Genomic DNA, 18,312 nt, shown 5'->3' on the forward strand with positions numbered 1-18,312 from the left:
TTTTTCCACAACCATTTTCCATAGCCACTGATAGAAAATGATTAAAATATTATGCTGGCTTGTCATGAGGTTTCACACTGAAGTGTGTTCATTTGGCACATGGAAAATTTTCTTCCTTGAGGACCATCAGAACTTGGCTTAGGAACGTATTCTGAGAACACCTTGAGAACTTGATACATAAAAGCCAAGCTCCTTCATCTCTTAATACACCTAAATTCTGATGAAGTCACTGAAGGTGTCAGAGCAAGACGCAAAATCCTCAAGACACCATAGTCATAGTCAACTTAGCATTTCCAGTTCATGTGGAGACGTTAATTCCACTTATCAAAGAAAAGTACAAAAAGGCACTCATTATGAAAAGCAGAAACCCAAAATGAAGAATATTATGGTTTGGTCTCAGCTGAGTTCCCCTGAATTTATTACCTTAGAAAGTTCAACACAGATCTAAGACTTCCAACCAAGATGGTAGCTAGTGGAAAGTAGCATCTGGGAGTAATCACCAGGGTCCTGCTAGCCTCTTCACTGGGTACAAATTGTGCAAACCTCCCAACATGAATGAAGAAGGAATAATCATTTGGGGAAACAGGTTAAGGAAATCACATATGTAAAGACAAGACCATTTAAAATTTTAATACTATTCTTAGATAATTTGATATGTGATGGGATGAGACCGGGAGGAAAAGATTGAGAGATACGGGAGAAAGACAAAGTAGGAAGTCGGGGGGCGGGGGGGGAAAAGGAGCAGGGAGGATGCAAAACCCAGAAGACAGAGAATAGGAAGTGTGGGAAGAGTCCAGGTGATGGGAACAGAGAAGAGCAGCCACCAAAATCCTTTCCTCAGGAGGCATACTTGTGTCATATGGAGGAATATCTTTAATTTGTTTTGTCTTTTTCTCACCATTTCAGAACATCTGTGGCTTGGACAGATAAGCTTCTCATTTGAAAAGAGAAAAATTTAATTATGACTTCAAGAGTTAACCAATTTGGTTAAAAGCATAAATTTGGGGCACCTGGGTGGCTCAGTCAGTTAAGCATCTGCCTTCGGCTCAGGTCCTGGGGTCCTGGGGTCAAGCCCCGCATGGGGCGCCCTGCTTAACAGGGAGTCTGCTTCTCCCTCTCTCTCTGCCCTTCCCCCAGACTTGTGCTCACACTATCTCCCATTCTGTCTCAAATAAATGAATAGGATCTTTAAAAAAAAAAAAAAGCATAAAATTGAAACTTCAGAAAATGGACCTTAAATTTGATTTGTAGTTCAATCCACCTCCATGAAACAAAACTGTAATTATTATATTTCCATGATCACATCTTCTGACATGATTTAATTTGGGGGAAGAGCCTACAAGGCATGATTATACTAGGGAAAGTTATGGTCAATAGATTTACTGATTAGAATTAGAAGCACTGTTTTCTCTATTTCACCCCAAGTCAGACATCAGAGTAACCTCTCTCTCTCTCTCAGTTGCTCGCTCTCTCACACACATGTACACACACACGTGAGCCCATATACACTCCACCTCACCCTCTCTCGCTCCATGTATTCATGTTGACAGACAGTCCCAAAGTCTTTTTCACCCAGGCACCACCATCTTTTTTTCCTTATAATCTTAGATCCATGTGTGTGACAGATCAATTCAGTTCTCACTTGTCAGGCCAAGAATGGGGACAATACATAGGTTTAATTTAAAGAGTTTCTGAGTTGTCAGAATTTCAGGACTCAAACAAAAACCAAATTTGACTTAGAGGGTTTTTTCCCTCTAACTTCCTGGTGAAGGTCCAATGAAATGGCCAACAGGTAGGTACACTATGGAGAATAGGTGTCAAGAGCTGGAAAATCCTCTGTTCTTGAATAATTGAAAGCAGACTAGAGATCCTTCTGTTCTATGAACTCTCTACAATTGGAGAGTAGGCTCCCTGAAAAGGTCTGGGCACTGGTCAGAGAATTCCAAATTACAAGGGAATCCCTTGAAAGAAGAGCTCAATGAGAGATCTCCATCTGTGTAAGTTGTAAAGAGACCAAAAACATGAAAATCTGCCTGCAGGTCCTACACTCATTCAGTTGAGCCCACTACATGCATGCACTTGGACACAGAAAATAAAAATGGTTCTGCAGTCCCTTGAAAAACTTTCCTTAATCTTGATGTTACTTTAAAGCCATCATAAATCATTCAACCTGCCAATCTTGCGATGTTTTATAAACTGTGCGGGGCGGTAGAGCATTTCTGGCCCAACAATCTCCCAACAACAAATGCCAATTCTACTGTTGTGGTATTTCCTTAATACCACCTGACCTCTTAAACAAGGCTCTACAAATATATTAACTATCATATTCTCAATTTCTTTTTTACAATGGGAAGCGGTAACCTCTTACGACCAGGTTGATGAAGCCCAGGGCAGCAGCTATCTAGGGACTGAAAAAATACCCAATTGTGGTAGGCAAGGCTTTCCTACCCTCCAATTATATCTCTAACATTCCTATGGGTTCCCTGTTCCCTACAATACCCCCTAAGGTCACACCCACTGGCTCACCAGGTTCCTGCTCAATCCTGCCTCTGCAACTCCCTGCCATTCAAATGGGTACCAAAACCAAGCCCCACCGGTGAGGGGGCACAGGGAGGGAGGGAGGACACACGTTGCCTGGCCTTTGAGATCAATCAAAAAGGCTGAACCCAGGCAAGCCCAGGGTCTGGCTTGCCTTCAGGAAATTCCGGGCTGTCTGCAGCAGCTGTGGTTCGAGTAGTACAACAAATTCACTTACTGAATGACAACAGCTTTATTGGCAAGCCAATTCAATTAAAGCCCCTGCATCCAACAAAGTCTCCGGCAGCCCTCTCTGCATAAAGAACATGGAATCATGCCTACATTTCCCTGAGTGCCCTCAGCCCTAGCTGTCCCTCTACATGAGAGGGAGAGGGATGAATGAATTAGACGCGGATGATGGTAATTAATGGCTGGCTGTCAGAGAGTCATTTTGGAGGCTCAGCCGTTGAAGGCTCTGTATTAAACACTGAATCCCAGCACAAACTGACCAGGACAGGCTAGAACTCTCTTTCTTAAATGTTAGGTGTGTCACAGGCTCCTGGGGCAAGAAGGGAGGGGAAATCAGGGGAAGGGAAAAGAAGGTTGGAGGGGAAACAGAGAAACAAAACATCAGGCTGCTTGCATTGATCAATGTTTTTTACACTATTGATATATAAATAATATGTTCATTTTTCATTTTTATAAAATACGTCCTTTAGGCTACCATTATAGCAAACTTACTTCAGAGCTCTGACATGAGCTTATTAGGCAGGGACGGAGGGGGGTGGTCAGGAGGGCTGACTGTAGAGTTATAAACAAAGCAGATTTTCTTATAAAATATACATAGCAGATCATTTCGCCTTCAGTAACAAAGATCAAATCAGAGTTTTTTGGATCCCTGGCACAGTCTTGCCAACCAATCATTGGGCACTTGGAGAGAAGAGGGGGATGGAAGAGGAATATCAGAGGGGACAATGAAGGGAAAGAAAATAGTTAACAAATAAGCTCCAACTGGCTCATTTACATGGAGATGGGCAGCTCTCACTTTGCGTGTAGCCAATGCCACCAACAGAGCCAAGTACAGGTTAACTACCTAGCAGGAGATAAGGTTAACTACCTAGCAGGAGATAACCTGGGAAGATCGGGCTTAATTATTCCTGATAGTAAGAGGTTACCTTATGCATTGTTTGGGGCATAAACATAAGCCAGATACTGAGGCAGCGAACTGATCCTTGCCAAAATTCGAGTCGGGTGGAAAGCCACACTCTTGGTTTGTTGCCTCTGTCTAAACCCCAGTCTTAGAGGTCACAGAGCTTTGAGCCGCCACCCATGAGATGTGAGAAATTCTGTGACTATACTAGAATGAGTCTTTTGTCTCAGTTCAGGGAGAAATCTGGGTGGGAAATTCCATTCAGGGAATTTGTTTCTCTGATCATGGCCACGCTCCAGAATGTTTGCCTAGAACCTAACTTCAAAATCGCAAGTTCAGAACAAATGTCAACTCCCCGAGAAGGCCTTCCCAGATTCTCTCAATAAGAATAGATTGCTCCCTCTGCTACACTCCTGCAGTACCCTGCGTGTGTCCCTAATGTGGTGTTTAATTCATTTCTCTTGATACTGCAGTCAGCTGTCCCCTTGTCCTCCTTCCCCAATAAACAAGGGCTTCCTGAGGGCCAGGTCTGGGCTTTGTAAATAGCTGGCACTCAATAAAGCTAAGAGGAATTGAACTGAATGGCCCTTAGGAAATGGATATAATTTGGTAAAGCCTCAGTCTCAGAGAGTTATGTAGGGCCTTCTTGTGACCCTACGGCCATCAGGATTTTGCTGCTGTTTCCCTCACTGCAGCCACCAAATTGGTTGCCCACTTTAATTAGAACAGAGGCCAGATGTCTGGCCAGCTCTGCTAGAACCGGAAGAGCTAGCAAGCTGGTGGAGTTTCCCAGCTGGGGGGCTCGAGAGACCAGCTTCGTGTGGTTGGGTCACCTTCCCTTGCATACTTCCTTCCCTCTTGCTTGACTCCCCCCACCCCACCCCATCCTGAGGGCAGCTGTCCCTTTTATCAGCAAAAGCCCTTTCCTGACAACACATCTGTCCAGCACAATGTTTCACCCCATCCAGTGATTCGGTTACCCGAGGCATTGTCATCCTTGATCACTGCAAGGGCATGAAACACTTGTGTCTGTAAAAAGCCAGCAGAGGCAGAATGTCCCTTTTCAGAACCCTACCATCCACTAAGTAATGAAATCTAATATTTAAAGGGTGTGACACCCCGTTCATACTAGATTTCATTAATCAATGTTTTCATGGAAAGGATAAATCCTTTATGCATGCCTTTTTCCTGATTTTTCCCCCATTTAAAAAAATGCAATGCTTATTTTTCTTCCCTATTAGCTCGCAGAGACCCACCAATGTGAACCCTAGTTTCTTGCCTCCCAAAACTTACCCTTTCATTTTCACACTGAGGAAATGAAGTTCAGGAGTCAAGAAAACAGAGATAGACAGAAAAAGTGTTCCAGTTAGTCTTAAGCACATTTCATTAAAGAAAACTTTTGCAATGCTGAAGAAAACGTCAAGAATGTCACTGTAATTACAAGCCTGTACTTGGCATGTGAGTGACCAATACATTCAATGCCTCGGGAGTATTAAGCAAAGGATCACAGCCTCCATTTGGACACTCACTAAGGGCCATATTGTTGACATTGAACATGACAAGAATGGTATTGCTTTACAACCACAAAACCCACACTTTAAGTGAAGTTCAGATAAATAGGATAGCACGCATTCGTATCCTTCCTGCAGGATATTGACCAAAAATATGCTGATATTTTGTCACCCTTCTACATTGCTTCTTGTGTATCTGCATATGGTTCTGAAATTGCAATGAAGACCACCACTAAAGTACTTAATCATGTTGCTAAGAGTCCTAACAACACCCCAAGACCTCTGAATAAACCAGAGGTAATTTTAAGGTATCTTAACACCTATGATTGTGCCAATACCATAATGCTACATGTTCCCCCACCATTTATAGAATAGTGAAGACCCAACAAATTGTTAAATGATGCCCTGTTTTCCCAGCGTAATTGTTAAATAATACCCCATTTCCCCATTAGCTTCAAATGTGATTCCCACTGTTGAGTAAATATCTTAGATCCTGAATGATACTTAAAAAAATGCAACAAATAACAAAAATATGGGAAAACAATATGCACAAAGATGCCTATCACAATATGCTTTATAACAGTGGGGAATTGGAAGCAATCAAAATGATAACAACACGTAAATGGGTAAGTAAATTATGATACACTACAATGGACCATCATACCACCATTAGGAGGATAAAGACCATACAGCAACATGGAAAATGCAAGTGACACATGCTAAGTGGGAAAGGGACTAGAAATTGTATTGCACTGTGGTTACAACTAGATAAAAGCATACTTATAAAAAAAAGACTGGAAGGGAATAAACAAAGATAACTGCATTAGGGATTATGAATGATTATTTTCCCTTATCTTTCTCAAACTATCAGTAATGCTATGTGTCCTTTATAATTTAAAAAATAGGGGCGCCTGGGTGGCACAGTCGTTAGCATCTGCCTTCGGCTCAGGGCATGATCCCGGCATTCTGGGATCGAGCCCCACATTGGGCTCCTCCGCTAGGAGCCTGCTTCTTCCTCTCCCACTCCCCCTGCTTGTGTTCCCTCTCTCACTGGCTGTCTCTGTTAAATAAATAAATAAAATCTTAATAAATAAATAAATAAATGGAAAACCCAGCAAATTTTTAAGAACTATTTTTTTTTAAATAGCTATAATTTTGAAAAAAAGAAGAGTAATATACAAAATATTTTAACCACATTAAACCCAAATTAAGATGTTCCACGTGGAAATAGCAACCCCGGCAAGATAAACATCACCCCATACTATTGCTCTTACCACTAGAGCACATCTCCAAGAGCTTCCCCTTCTGCAGACTTTTCCATGAACTCAAGTTAACTCTCCTCTTTCTAGAAATTTTCATTCCACCTGAACAGTTTAGTTCATTATACTCACTGAATGGGAGAAAGCAGCAGGAGCTGAAACTGTGGACTGGCATATCAGAAGTCTGCTTACCCACAGATGCTGGCATCCAGTTGGCTGGCTATTGGGTTGTCAGCTGCAGGGAGACTGCTCGTGGGTGGACAATGGAATGGCAACATAGGAGAGATAAGGGGCTGGGAATATGAGCCTCACAATTTAAAATAAACTTGAATCTCCTTGGCTCTGTCGAATAAGATCTCAGGATACTGAAACGACTTGCAGCTTTGGCCCTGGATTCACATGCATGATCTTTGAGGAATTCAGAAGAATGAGAATAAAAGCATCATTGGCCGGGGACAATCTTATTTCTTTTTTCCAAATGGTAACTCTCATTGTTCCAGATCATGCCCACTTCTTAATCCAAACTAATGTCTTCTGGACCCTACAGAATAGAGTATACCTAAAATTTATCTCACAGGCATCTGGTAATAATCTACAGGCATTAGCTAACAATAAATAAATTTCTAAATTATACAAGGAAAACTTGGATAACTATAAGTTTATTCAGCAAGATGTCTCACTCACTTGGCTACACTCTTTGTACTTCATATCAATTCATATAGGTCGCACATTTCTGTATCACAAAACCACCTTTTCTGTAGTCTTGGGTGAGCAGAACTTATGTTCTCATATAAGCTATAAATGCTAATCCTTTTTTAAGACAATGGCCTCCCTTTAGGATTTGGCTTCTTGCCATGACACTTTTGATGACTTTATCAACCCCAGTGTATTAAAATATCCAAATTCAAGCTCATAAGCATAAAGCATAATGTTGGTCCATGAGTCTACTCCTAAGACTAGCTCTTTAAGCTGTTACAGCTACTTTTATATGCAACCTGAGTACAAGACAATATCATATTCAGTTTGGAAGCCAGACCTTATAAATTGTGAAATCTTTTAACACACCATAAGGGTGCACAAAACAATTACAATAAGTATTGCACATATTTTAAAATGTGACTCTTTTACTGGCCTCCTTCCTCATCTCAGTGCTTCTGGTCTCACTTCTTTGGTCAACATTGTAAGTCATTTTAGTAAGTCTTCCCAGGAAAATGGAAGGAAGAATTTAGAATTTAGCTCTTCTTCTGGGTGTAAGCCCTAGACAGCAGCTGAATTAAGAGAGCTAGCCAGAGAAGAACAGGAAGAGACATCTCCCAGAACAGTGATAAATAAGAGGCAAGATAGTCCTCATACTTTTGTTTGGCATGAGCATAGTTTAAGAACTTACATCAGTTCCTGAAACAAGCACAAAGAACATCTCACACCACACACTAACCTGTACCACCTGCTCAGTAACTTCCCCCTTATACTCTCAGGTTCTTCTAAGTCATTCCCCGAAACAGATTTTTAAATCTACAGTTAAATCAAGTGTACCTCCTCCCTACAGAAACCTCAGCCCTCCCAGGGTCAAGGCAAAGGGTTATTGCTGAAAAGAAATATCAAATTGGAAGGACAACTAGGACTCTTTAGCCTAGTGGTGGTCACCAAATCATCAGAAGAGCCTGTGACCCAGTCCCAGAGACTCTGCTTTGGTATAAGGGGACTGGAAGCCACCCAGAAACACACACACACACACACACACACACACGTAACAGGTGGCCCCCACAAGGCACTTGGAGAAACAGTGATGTAGTCCAATATCTTCTGAGCCGCAGAGAAGTTGCCCAAGACACATAACCCGTTGGCAGCAGAGTTAGAAGCTTTATTCAGGTCTGTAGATTCTTGCCACATCCCGCTGCCCCAGAGAGCTAAAGGAAAAGCGGTTACAACTGGAGGCCAGGCAGGAGTGGGGAGCACAACTCTCCTCAGAGGATATCAACTTGTGCTGTGAGTTTGTTGCTAAGTGGTCATAATTCCACCTTTAATGATGCCTTGGGCTAAACTTCCCCCATAGAAGCCATAGCAACAAAACTCTTTTCTAGGCACCTACATTATCCTGACACAACTGGGCTTCTGGGGCTGACTTAGCAGAATCAGGAAATCCAGTCCTGGTCTCATCAAATGCCAGCCATGTGTCTACGAGCAATTCACTTGCCACTTCTAGGCTTCTGCTTGCCCATTTGAAAAATGAACCTAATGCCTACTCTGCCTATTTTTCTGAGTTGTTCTGAGGATCATATGAGATCATAGGGTGTTTTTGGAAAATTTAAACCTTCTAGAAGCACAAGGTTCTATGTAGCATTCTCATAGTCCTTACGAATCTTGTGCAAAAATTGAATGAATGAAACCTCTTCTAAGACAAACGTTGGATAGGACAGACCTCAAAACCACCAGACTGCTCATATTTTCTAGGAAGCCTACAGCCATTCTACACAGTATCAGTGTGGACCTGTGGTAAGCAGAACAGAAATCATGAAGCCTTTAGAAGGTACTGAGGATGTGTTCAGACCTGGACTCTGGGGCTCCATTAACTTCCTATAGCCAAGGCCCAGGACTTGGGTTTATCTGGTTCACTTAGACTTGGTCCTAATGATTCTGGAACCTTTCAATGGCTCTCCTCTCCAGCTATCTAAACACATCATGCTGAAGGCACTTCCTGTGCCTCCTATACCAGCACTCACAAATGCATTCCATGCAGGATTCCAAATTGATTTTCTGCCTGTATTTGCACGTTTAAAGTGAGGAAAATGTTTTAGACCTCTGTTTTTTTATTCCAGATGGAATCTGTTCGTAAAAACCCAGAGCTCCCTTCAGGGGCCATTGAGGAGGGGTGGAGGAAGGTGAGGGGTGGGGCTTCTGGGAAAGCTTTGGGGCCCCAACTTCCTCTTCAACTAGAGCAGCTGCACTTCTACCTCACTGGACTTCCACAGAAGGCTTCATTTTGCTAATTGAAAAAAAAAAAAAAGGCAAAAAAGTCATCTTATCCAGTCTCCTGGTTTGTAGGTGAGGAGATCACATTGGAGAAAATTTAACTGAAAAGAGATATCAAATTGGAAGGACAACTAGGACTCTTTAGCCTAGTGGTGGTCACCAAATCATCAGAAGAGCCTGTGACCCAGTCCCAGAGACTCTGCTTTGGTATAAGGGGACTGGAAGCCACCCAGAAACACACACACACGTAACAGGTGGCCCCCACAAGGCACTTGGAGAAACAGTGATGTAGTCCAATATCTTCCGAGCCGCAGAGAAGTTGCCCAAGACACATAACCCATTGGCAGCAGAGTTAGAAGCTTTATTCAGGTCTGTAGATTCTTGCCACATCCCGCTGCCCCAGAGAGCTAAAGGAAAAGAAGTTACAACTGGAGGCTAGGCAGAAGTGGGGAGCACAACTCTCCTCAGAGGATATCAACTTGTGCTGTGAGTTTGTTGCTAAGTGGTCATAATTCTACCTTTAATGACGTCTTGGGCTAACCTTCCCCCATAGAAGCCACAGCAACAAAACTCTTTTTCTCCCTTAACCACTTGCCCAGGCAGAATAAAAATGGGAAATTCTGCTTCCAGTAGAAGGGCTTCCAGCCAGGGTCCTTGGTCTCAGTGTAAGCTCTTAACTGTGGCAGCAGCTGGAGCGGCTTCTCCTGTCCTGTCCCTGCACCTGACAGCTCTCAGCAGTAACCACCTCCACTCCCACTGAATCAGTGCCTCCCTACGGCCTCTCCTGGGCATGCCAGTAAATACCTGCATGGCATCCCCAGGGTTTCTTACCTCCTCAGCCAGCTCATTTGACCCTCTGATTTCTGGGTAGCACCACCTTTATAGAATCAGCCCCACACTAGGAGCTCTTTCAAAGGACAGCTCTCCAAAGAAACTTATTAACGACTCTGAAGTGACTCTAGGGAAGAAGTCCATGTAAGTCACCCTGGTTGTACCACCTTAGCTGCCCCCATAGGGCCCAGGCCTGCTGGCTCTCCTTAGCTCAGGGTGTGTTCTCGGGTTTCCAAAGCTGTCCTCTCAGGGATTCTAGGGGGAAATTTTTGCTCTTCCTGGAAAATATCTAAACTCTTAGCTAGGGGCCTTGGCAAAGCTTCTTGTTGTTCTTCATGACTGACTCCCAAGATTTCCAAACACATGATACTGAAGCTGTAAGAGATAATACCAGATAGGACCTTAAACAATGGCTTGGCCATTGTGGTGGAGGGGGAGTGTTTGGATATAGAAAACTTCCAGAAACCTCATCCTCCTTTATAGGCTGTCTCTCTGGTCTACCTTCCCCTCCTCTCATTCCACCAACTACAGTAGGAATAGACAAGAGAAGGTTAAGAGGTGTGTAGGTTCAGCTTTATTCCTTGGAGCAAGTTGCATCTGTTTAATACCTGACAAAAAGTCTCCACTTATCATGGACACCAGTGGCTTCCCTGCTACTTAAGTACCAAGCCTAAGGACTTGACTCACAAAAGAGAGGAGAAAGGCACAAGGATTCAGATTCAACAGGATGGTATTCACCCTACAGAGTGTGATGTCCTAACAACAACCAGATGTTAACAGGTATTTTCTTTTTGTAAGGGATCCTTCAACCAAGATTCCTTGGGGTAAATGACTGATTCTAGGTCTGAGGCTAAAAAGTACAACGTGATCATGGAATATCTTGATCCAGAAAGTGGGGTAGTACACAAAAATTAACAGAGACATGACACAAGGATAAAGGAGCTGTAAGAAAGAACAATGGAGGGAGGAAGTGAGAGAGAAGGAAAGAAGAAGAAAGGGAAGGAAAGGGGAAGAGAGGGGAGTAAAAGGTTATAAGGACTCTTTAGGGGCACCTGCGTGGCTCAGTCGTTAAGCATCTGCCTTAGGCTCAGGCCATGATCTCAGCGTTCTGGGATCGAGCCCCACATCGAGCCCCACATCGGGCTCTTCGGCTGGGAGCCTGCTTCTTCCTCTCCCACTCCCCTGCTTGTGTTCCCTCTCTCGCTGGCTGTCTCTCTCTCTGTCAAATAAATAAATAAAATCTTTAAAAAAAAAAAAACTCTTTAGATGGAATAGGGGACATGTAAATGTGGTATGGAGTACACATTACATATTATTATATCTATGTTACATTTATTTAACATGGAAATGGTATTGTAGTTATGTAGAAAAATGACCAGTTCCTAGAAGATATAGTCTGAAGTGTGTGTGTGTGTGTGTGTGTGTGTGTGTGTGTGTGTGTGTGTATGTGTATAGATGGGGAAGAGGGAAAAGTAAAGATTGAGAAAGAGAGAAGTAAAGTAAATGTAGCAAAATGTTCATTGGTGTATCTTGGTTAATGGTATACAAGTGTTTATTGTGCTAGTCTTTCGACTTCTCCTTAGGTTTGAAATTTTTCCAAATAAATACTTGGGGCGTGGGAAGGGGTAAATTTACCTTGAAGTGAATAAAGCGTAAGTATCGGGGCCCCTCACTAGACAGGGTCTTTCCAAGACCTGGGTAGGTTACTGAGAGTTACCAATGTAAAGAGTCAGATGAGATACTACATCAGAAAACTTGAAACATCCAGAAATCTTGCAGTTCACACACAACGGAAACTTGATAGAGGTTGTCCCAAATTTGTCAACAACCTAAAAATTTGCATGACATTACAATAAGGGGCAAAGTTGACATTTTCTTAATTATCAATAGTAAGACAAATTTCTATCAACCATGTTAGAGAAAAACTAAATTATCTTTCTATTCTCTCAGTCAAAAATATTATGAAATTGGGGCACCTGGTTGGCACAGTGGTTGGGCGTCTGCCTTTGGCTCAGGGTGTGATCCCGGCGTTGTGGGATCGGGCCCCACATCAGGCTCTTCCGCTATGAGCCTGCTTCTTCCTCTCCCACTCCCCTTGCTTGTGTTCCCTCTCTCGCTGGCTGTCTCTATCTCTGTCGAATAAATAAATAAAATCTTTCACACACAAAAAAAAAAATTATGAAATTATTGTCGTCTGAAGAGGTAAACAAAGAATGTGTAGCCATAAAATAAAGAAGAAAAATATCATAGAAATATCTCAAGTAATTAATAAACAAAAATTATATTAGTTTCTAGATTCTATCATGTTTGTAGCATTTGTCAGCATTTTTAATAATTGTACAATTTATTATTTATATTCTCCTTCAATATATGAATTCATCTTTATAGCTCCCCTCCTTTCAAATTTGTATGTATTGTTTCCCAAACATTTAATCACACAAATACATACATACACACACACACACACACACACAAATACATGCAAGTCTCTTTTCAAAGAAACATCTTCTGTGCTTAAGGTTCTCGGAACACCTCCGGAAAACAGTGGCCCAGAGCAAAATAGCCTCTTTTTATCCACATCTACCTATCACGGTAATACTACACTATAGCATTTGACCTCCAGGAAGACATTTATTTGAAGAACTTATTTAAAGCAAATAAACCTTATTTTTCATTGATTACTATCTTATATTTACATACATTCTGCTTTATACAGCCACATTCGTTAATCCAGTTAAGCCTCAAATAACACTGTGAGGGAGGCAGGACAGGTATAAAAATTTGCCCCGGGTACAACTTTGCAAACCAATGCCCCTACCCCTCCAGCCTCTATTTGACTTCTTCAATGTTCCAAATGAATAAACTGAGACAAGGGGAGGTGGAGGTAACTTTTCTCGGAACAAGGTATAAGATCTGGGCTTCCTGGGAAAATACTGTTGAATTGGTAAGTTATTTTAACAGGCTCAATTTCTGCAGCCTTCTGCAGCCTCCTTGTCCTTTGACATCTTGTGCCCAGTGCTCCCTGGGAGAAAGAGGGACAGAAAACTGGGGCTCACACGGGGGGAGACACAGGGAGGTGGGAGGTATATGAGGGTTTACACCCTTCTTCCCCCTCCCCAAAGTGTAAAAAATTTGTCCTTGCCCCAGTGAAAAAGGATCAGTCTCTGACACCTTGCATTATAGATAAGGCCAAAGAAGTAGCCCTAAACCTGGAAAGAAATTTTTAGGGAGAAGGGCAGCTTTCCCCACCTCTGTACTCCTAACCATCCCTCAGCAGCAGACCAGGAACCCCGCACACTCTTTTGCCCCATGAAGAAACTGGAGGGACAGAGACTCAACATGGTGCTCAGTTTGAACTAAATTCTCTTGCTACGACATGGAATTCCAGGGTCAGGAAGGGGAGCCCTTCTGGTAAAAACTCCAGAGCTAGTAAGCTGAACGGAAACATAGCAACAACAACATCAACATCTTCATCATCATCATCATCATCATCATCATGGTTAAACAACGATCATTTATTAAGTATTTTCCTGACCACATAAGAGATTTTCCAGAGTTATCTCATTTGCTATAACAAACTAGCAAACACTTCCTCAAACACTGGGGTAGGAGGGTCCCACCATGGTAAAGGGTATAGACAGCATCACACTGCTTTGACTCATCTCAATAAGTAGGTAAAGGAAGCTGACCCCCATGGTTGGGAGTCATCCCCACTTCCCCATCCCTCATCCCATCACAGCCCCTTCACTAAATACTCAGAGGACCAGCAACACATAGCCTCAACAGAACAAGAGGCGGGTGGGAAGGAAGGAAGGGCGAGGGTGGGGTTGGTGAGCACATGGGCTGGTGTGATGGTCACCCTCAGATACTAAGGACAACTAATAAGCAAGAAACAAAATAATTATACAGGTGATACATTAATGCATTTTCATTTTCATATTTAAACAATATTGAAGTTTATACAGTTGAAACGGAAATTCACTCTTCGCCTCCTCTCCTATAATAACTGTTAACAGCTTAATGGGTATCCCTCCAGATTTTCCACATATATGCGTGTACTGAACTTTGAAGAACAGGTCAGAAAACAGACAGCAATCCTTTCAGCCTTGGGAAGAGACTCTATGAATAAAAGTAGACTAACTGACCAACCCTATAGCATGACCTTGTCCAACCATTCTTTTTTTTTTTAGTGTTTTTTTATTATGTTAGTCACCATACAGTACATCCCTGGTTTTTGATGTAAAGTTCAATGATTCATTAGTTGCGTGTAACACCCAGTACCATGCAATACGTGCCCTCCTTACTACCCATCACCGGTCTAATCCCATTCCCCCACCCTCCTCCCCTCTGAAGTCCTCAGTTTGTTTCTCAGAGTCCATAGTCTCTCATGCTTCATTCCATTCTAAAACATGAGAGGAGATTTTGACTGAGATGGTGCAAGCACCACTGAACAAATCATTGTATGCATAAATTTAGCCACTAATGACCTCTTTCCCCACAAGTTCATATAAATACAAATCTGCTTTTCAGGCTCTATGAAGAGATAGAGAACCCCCGACATTCAGGAATTTATCTTTAAACATTTTCTCCCAAATTTTTACAAAGATTGCCAGAACACACGGCCTATTGTCCCCTTACCAGTGCCTTACAGTGCAATACTGCAGAAAAATAAGGACCAAAGAGTCCCAGACAGGCCTGTACTGATTTCTCCTGCAGGAATCTTACCTTCAAAGGAGACCTAAAGCACAGGCCCTACCCTACAGCAGCTAACTCTTGCAGAGCACCTGGCTGGGCCAGGCGCTATTCAAAGCTCTTTACATTAGTTAAGTCATTTAATCCACACAACAATCCCAATTTACCAGTGTTATCTTAATTTTCAGATGAGAAAAATGAGGTACAGAGAAGTTAAGTGACTTGGTAGTCAGCGTCAGAACATCGAACTCAGGAGTCTGCACTTAATCTTGATGCTATCCTGCCCCCAGAATGGAAGTGTCTTCCAAGGAGCGCTTTTACTTTTAATCCTTTATGTATCAAATTCCCTCGAAGACAGGGAGAGCCAAGATCTAAATAACTTAATGGAGTCACAAAATTAACCAGTGATTAGACAATGAATGGAACCTAATCCGACATACAGCAAAGACCCTTACAATTCAACCAAGCAGACAAAAACCCCACAGACTCAAGTGTGTTCCTGATCCGCAGACGCTTGAGCCCACATGCTGGACAAGTGTGGGAGGTGATTGCTAAACTCAGTCCAGTTGTAGCCCCAAGGCACCTTGCATTCTCCCTCTAATTCATCTTGGGCAAGACACTGAACCCTTCTGGGCTGCTTCTAGAGGCAACAACATTAAGTCAATACATTTCAAGGACAAAACAATACTGAACATTTGCATTTATCCTTAATCATTTCCAAAACATTTCAAGTGCATCACCTCATTTAGTCCTCCTCTGAGGGAAGTTTTGTAGTGTTCATTTTGGAGATAGAGAAACCAAAGCTCACAGAAGCTGTGATTAACCCAGTCCCACAGTTCAGTTTTGAGGTTTGTTTCCCGGCACTCTCCACTATGCTTTTTCATTTTTTTTAAGATTTTATTTATTTATATGACAGAGAGAGAGACAGCCAGCAAGAGAGGGAACACAAGCAGGGGGAGTGGGAGAGGAACAAGCAGGCTCCCAGCGAAGGAGCCCGATGTGGGGCTCAATTCCGGGACCCTGGGATCACGCCCTGAGCCAAAGGCAGACACTTAACGACTGAGCCACCCAGGTGCCCCACCACTATGCTTTTTCAATTGTGTTCTGGTTCAAGATCCAGCAATTGAAGGTCAGGGTCAAAGAGAAGGCTGGGGAAAGCTGGACCCGCCATCAAACCAGGCCCTACTCATCCCCAACACCTCAATGTATCATTGCCAAATGCAAGAGAATGTTGGTTTCCATTATTAACCAAATAAGATCCATGCCATGCACATTCCAACTGTTAATCAGACTTGATGAATCACAAAAGAACATTGTTTTCCAAATTTTAATTCTGTTCTGCATGACTTCCGCCCCACTTGTTAAAACTCTGAGGGACCCCAACATGCCAGTGGTCAACTGGTACAATTTCAAGTATTTTGTCATCAAAAACTGAACTACACTAATATGGTGTCTTTGTTTTTATTAAAACACCACTGGCCACCAAAATCTAATTGTCATTTATATTATTAGGTCATTTATTCCTCCAGCAACCCTATGAGGTGGATACTATTGTTATACCCATTTTACACATAAGAAAACTGAGGCACAGAGAAGTTAAGTGATCCGCTAGTCAATTTCAGAGCTGTGATTCTGCACTCTGCTCTTATCCTTGGGTTCTGGAATGCTCACTTAGACCTTCTTCAGTAGCAGATCTCCAGGATTGGATTTGAGGGCATGGGGACAGCAGTGTTGTGTTTTGTTTTTTAAGTTTCACCATCTTTTATCAATAGAGTTTATCACCCTTTCTTGCCACTACAGTTTTATTCTTTTGCCTCATAAGGAGACCCCTCCCACTTCCATCAAAAACAAAATCTTCCTGGAAGGAGCGATGTCTAAAACCCTTATCAGTTAACTTCTTACTTATCAAGGAATAGAAAAATAGAAATGAGAAAAGGTATGATCTGGAGAGTCTTGGCAATGCCCAGAGGTGACAAAAGAAAAGAAAAAAGAAGTTTTCCAAACACAAATGTCACCTCTATTCTCTTCCCAGATTTTTATTGCACGACTCATACCTCTATTAATGAACAGTCTATTTACCAAATAGAAACATATAGAAGCTATAAGGATGACCAAGTGAGTCCAAAGATGCAGGTCTGCATCTTTTCCTCTCTGGGCCAGGAGTTGCTGTTCTCAACCCCTGGCCCCCACAAGATTTTCTGCTACCCTGACATAAAGGACATGTCACAGTGCCTTTGCCGGCAGCCCTCCTGATCATAGGTGACCAGGCCCAGTCTCACAGCCTAACCCTCAGCCAGACCTGCCCCTCCCAGAGACAACCCCCCCACACACACAGAGGGATCACTTCTTCAGCTGCCACTGCCATTTACCCCATACAGTTGGTCCCAACTTGAATGGTTCAGCCTATGATTTTTCAGCTTTACAATGGTGTAAAAGTGATATGCATTCAGTAGAGACTACACTTCAAATTTTGAAGTCTGATCTTTTTCCTGAGCTCGGGGTAGGCAACACAATACACTCTTGCAATGCTGGGCTGTGGCAGGCACACAGCTCCCAATCAGCCCCGTGACCACGAGGGTGCTCAGCCAATACACTAACAACCATTCTGTACCCATATAACTACCCCATTTTTCACTTTCAGTACAGTATTCAATAAATTATATGAGATAACCAACACTTTGTTATAAAATAGGCTTTATGTTAGATGATTTTGCCCAACTGTAGGCTAAGGTAAGTGTTCTGAGCTATTTAAGGTAGGCTAGGCTTAGCTATGATGGTCACTAGGTTAGGTGTATTAAATTCATCTTCCACTATGGGTTTATCGGGATGTAACCCCGTCATAAGTCAAGAAAGATCACTTTCTTTTCTATTTCTTGGCAGTTTATCAGGCTATCTTATTTCCTTTTATTTTTTTTTAAAGATTGATTTATTTATTTATTTATTTATTTATTTATTTATTTATTTGACAGAGAGAGAGAGAGACAGCCAGCAAGAGAGGGAACACAAGCAGGGGGAGTGGGAGAGGAAGAAGCAGACTCCTAGCAATGGAGCCTGATGTGGGGCTCGATCCCGGAACGCCAGGATCATGCCCTGAGCAGAAGGCAGACGCTTAACGACTGTACCACCCAGGCGCCCCAAGGCTATCTTACTTCCATGTATGTGAGCCACCCAAATACATTTTGAACAAGGTAAAACATTAATAAGTATATAATTAAGTAAACACAGAAATCATACCACCAATAAAGCCAAAAATAATAATAGCAATAACTACCACAACAACCATGTACATAGTGCCTCCTATATGCCCTGTACTTTACATATATGATTTCACTTCATCTTCTCAACATGCTTTCAATATAAGTATATTTTATAGATGGGGAAA

At 42.4% G+C, this 18,312-nt stretch overlaps 1 protein-coding gene; it reads right to left on the minus strand.

Annotated features, from left to right (window-relative positions):
* The window catches only part of LOC117801975, a 222,874-nt gene that overhangs the window by 191,418 nt on the left and 13,144 nt on the right, over positions 1-18,312 (minus strand).

Source organism: Ailuropoda melanoleuca, chromosome 4, assembly GCF_002007445.2.
Source record: "Ailuropoda melanoleuca isolate Jingjing chromosome 4, ASM200744v2, whole genome shotgun sequence".
In the NCBI taxonomy this organism is placed as follows: domain Eukaryota; kingdom Metazoa; phylum Chordata; class Mammalia; order Carnivora; family Ursidae; genus Ailuropoda; species Ailuropoda melanoleuca.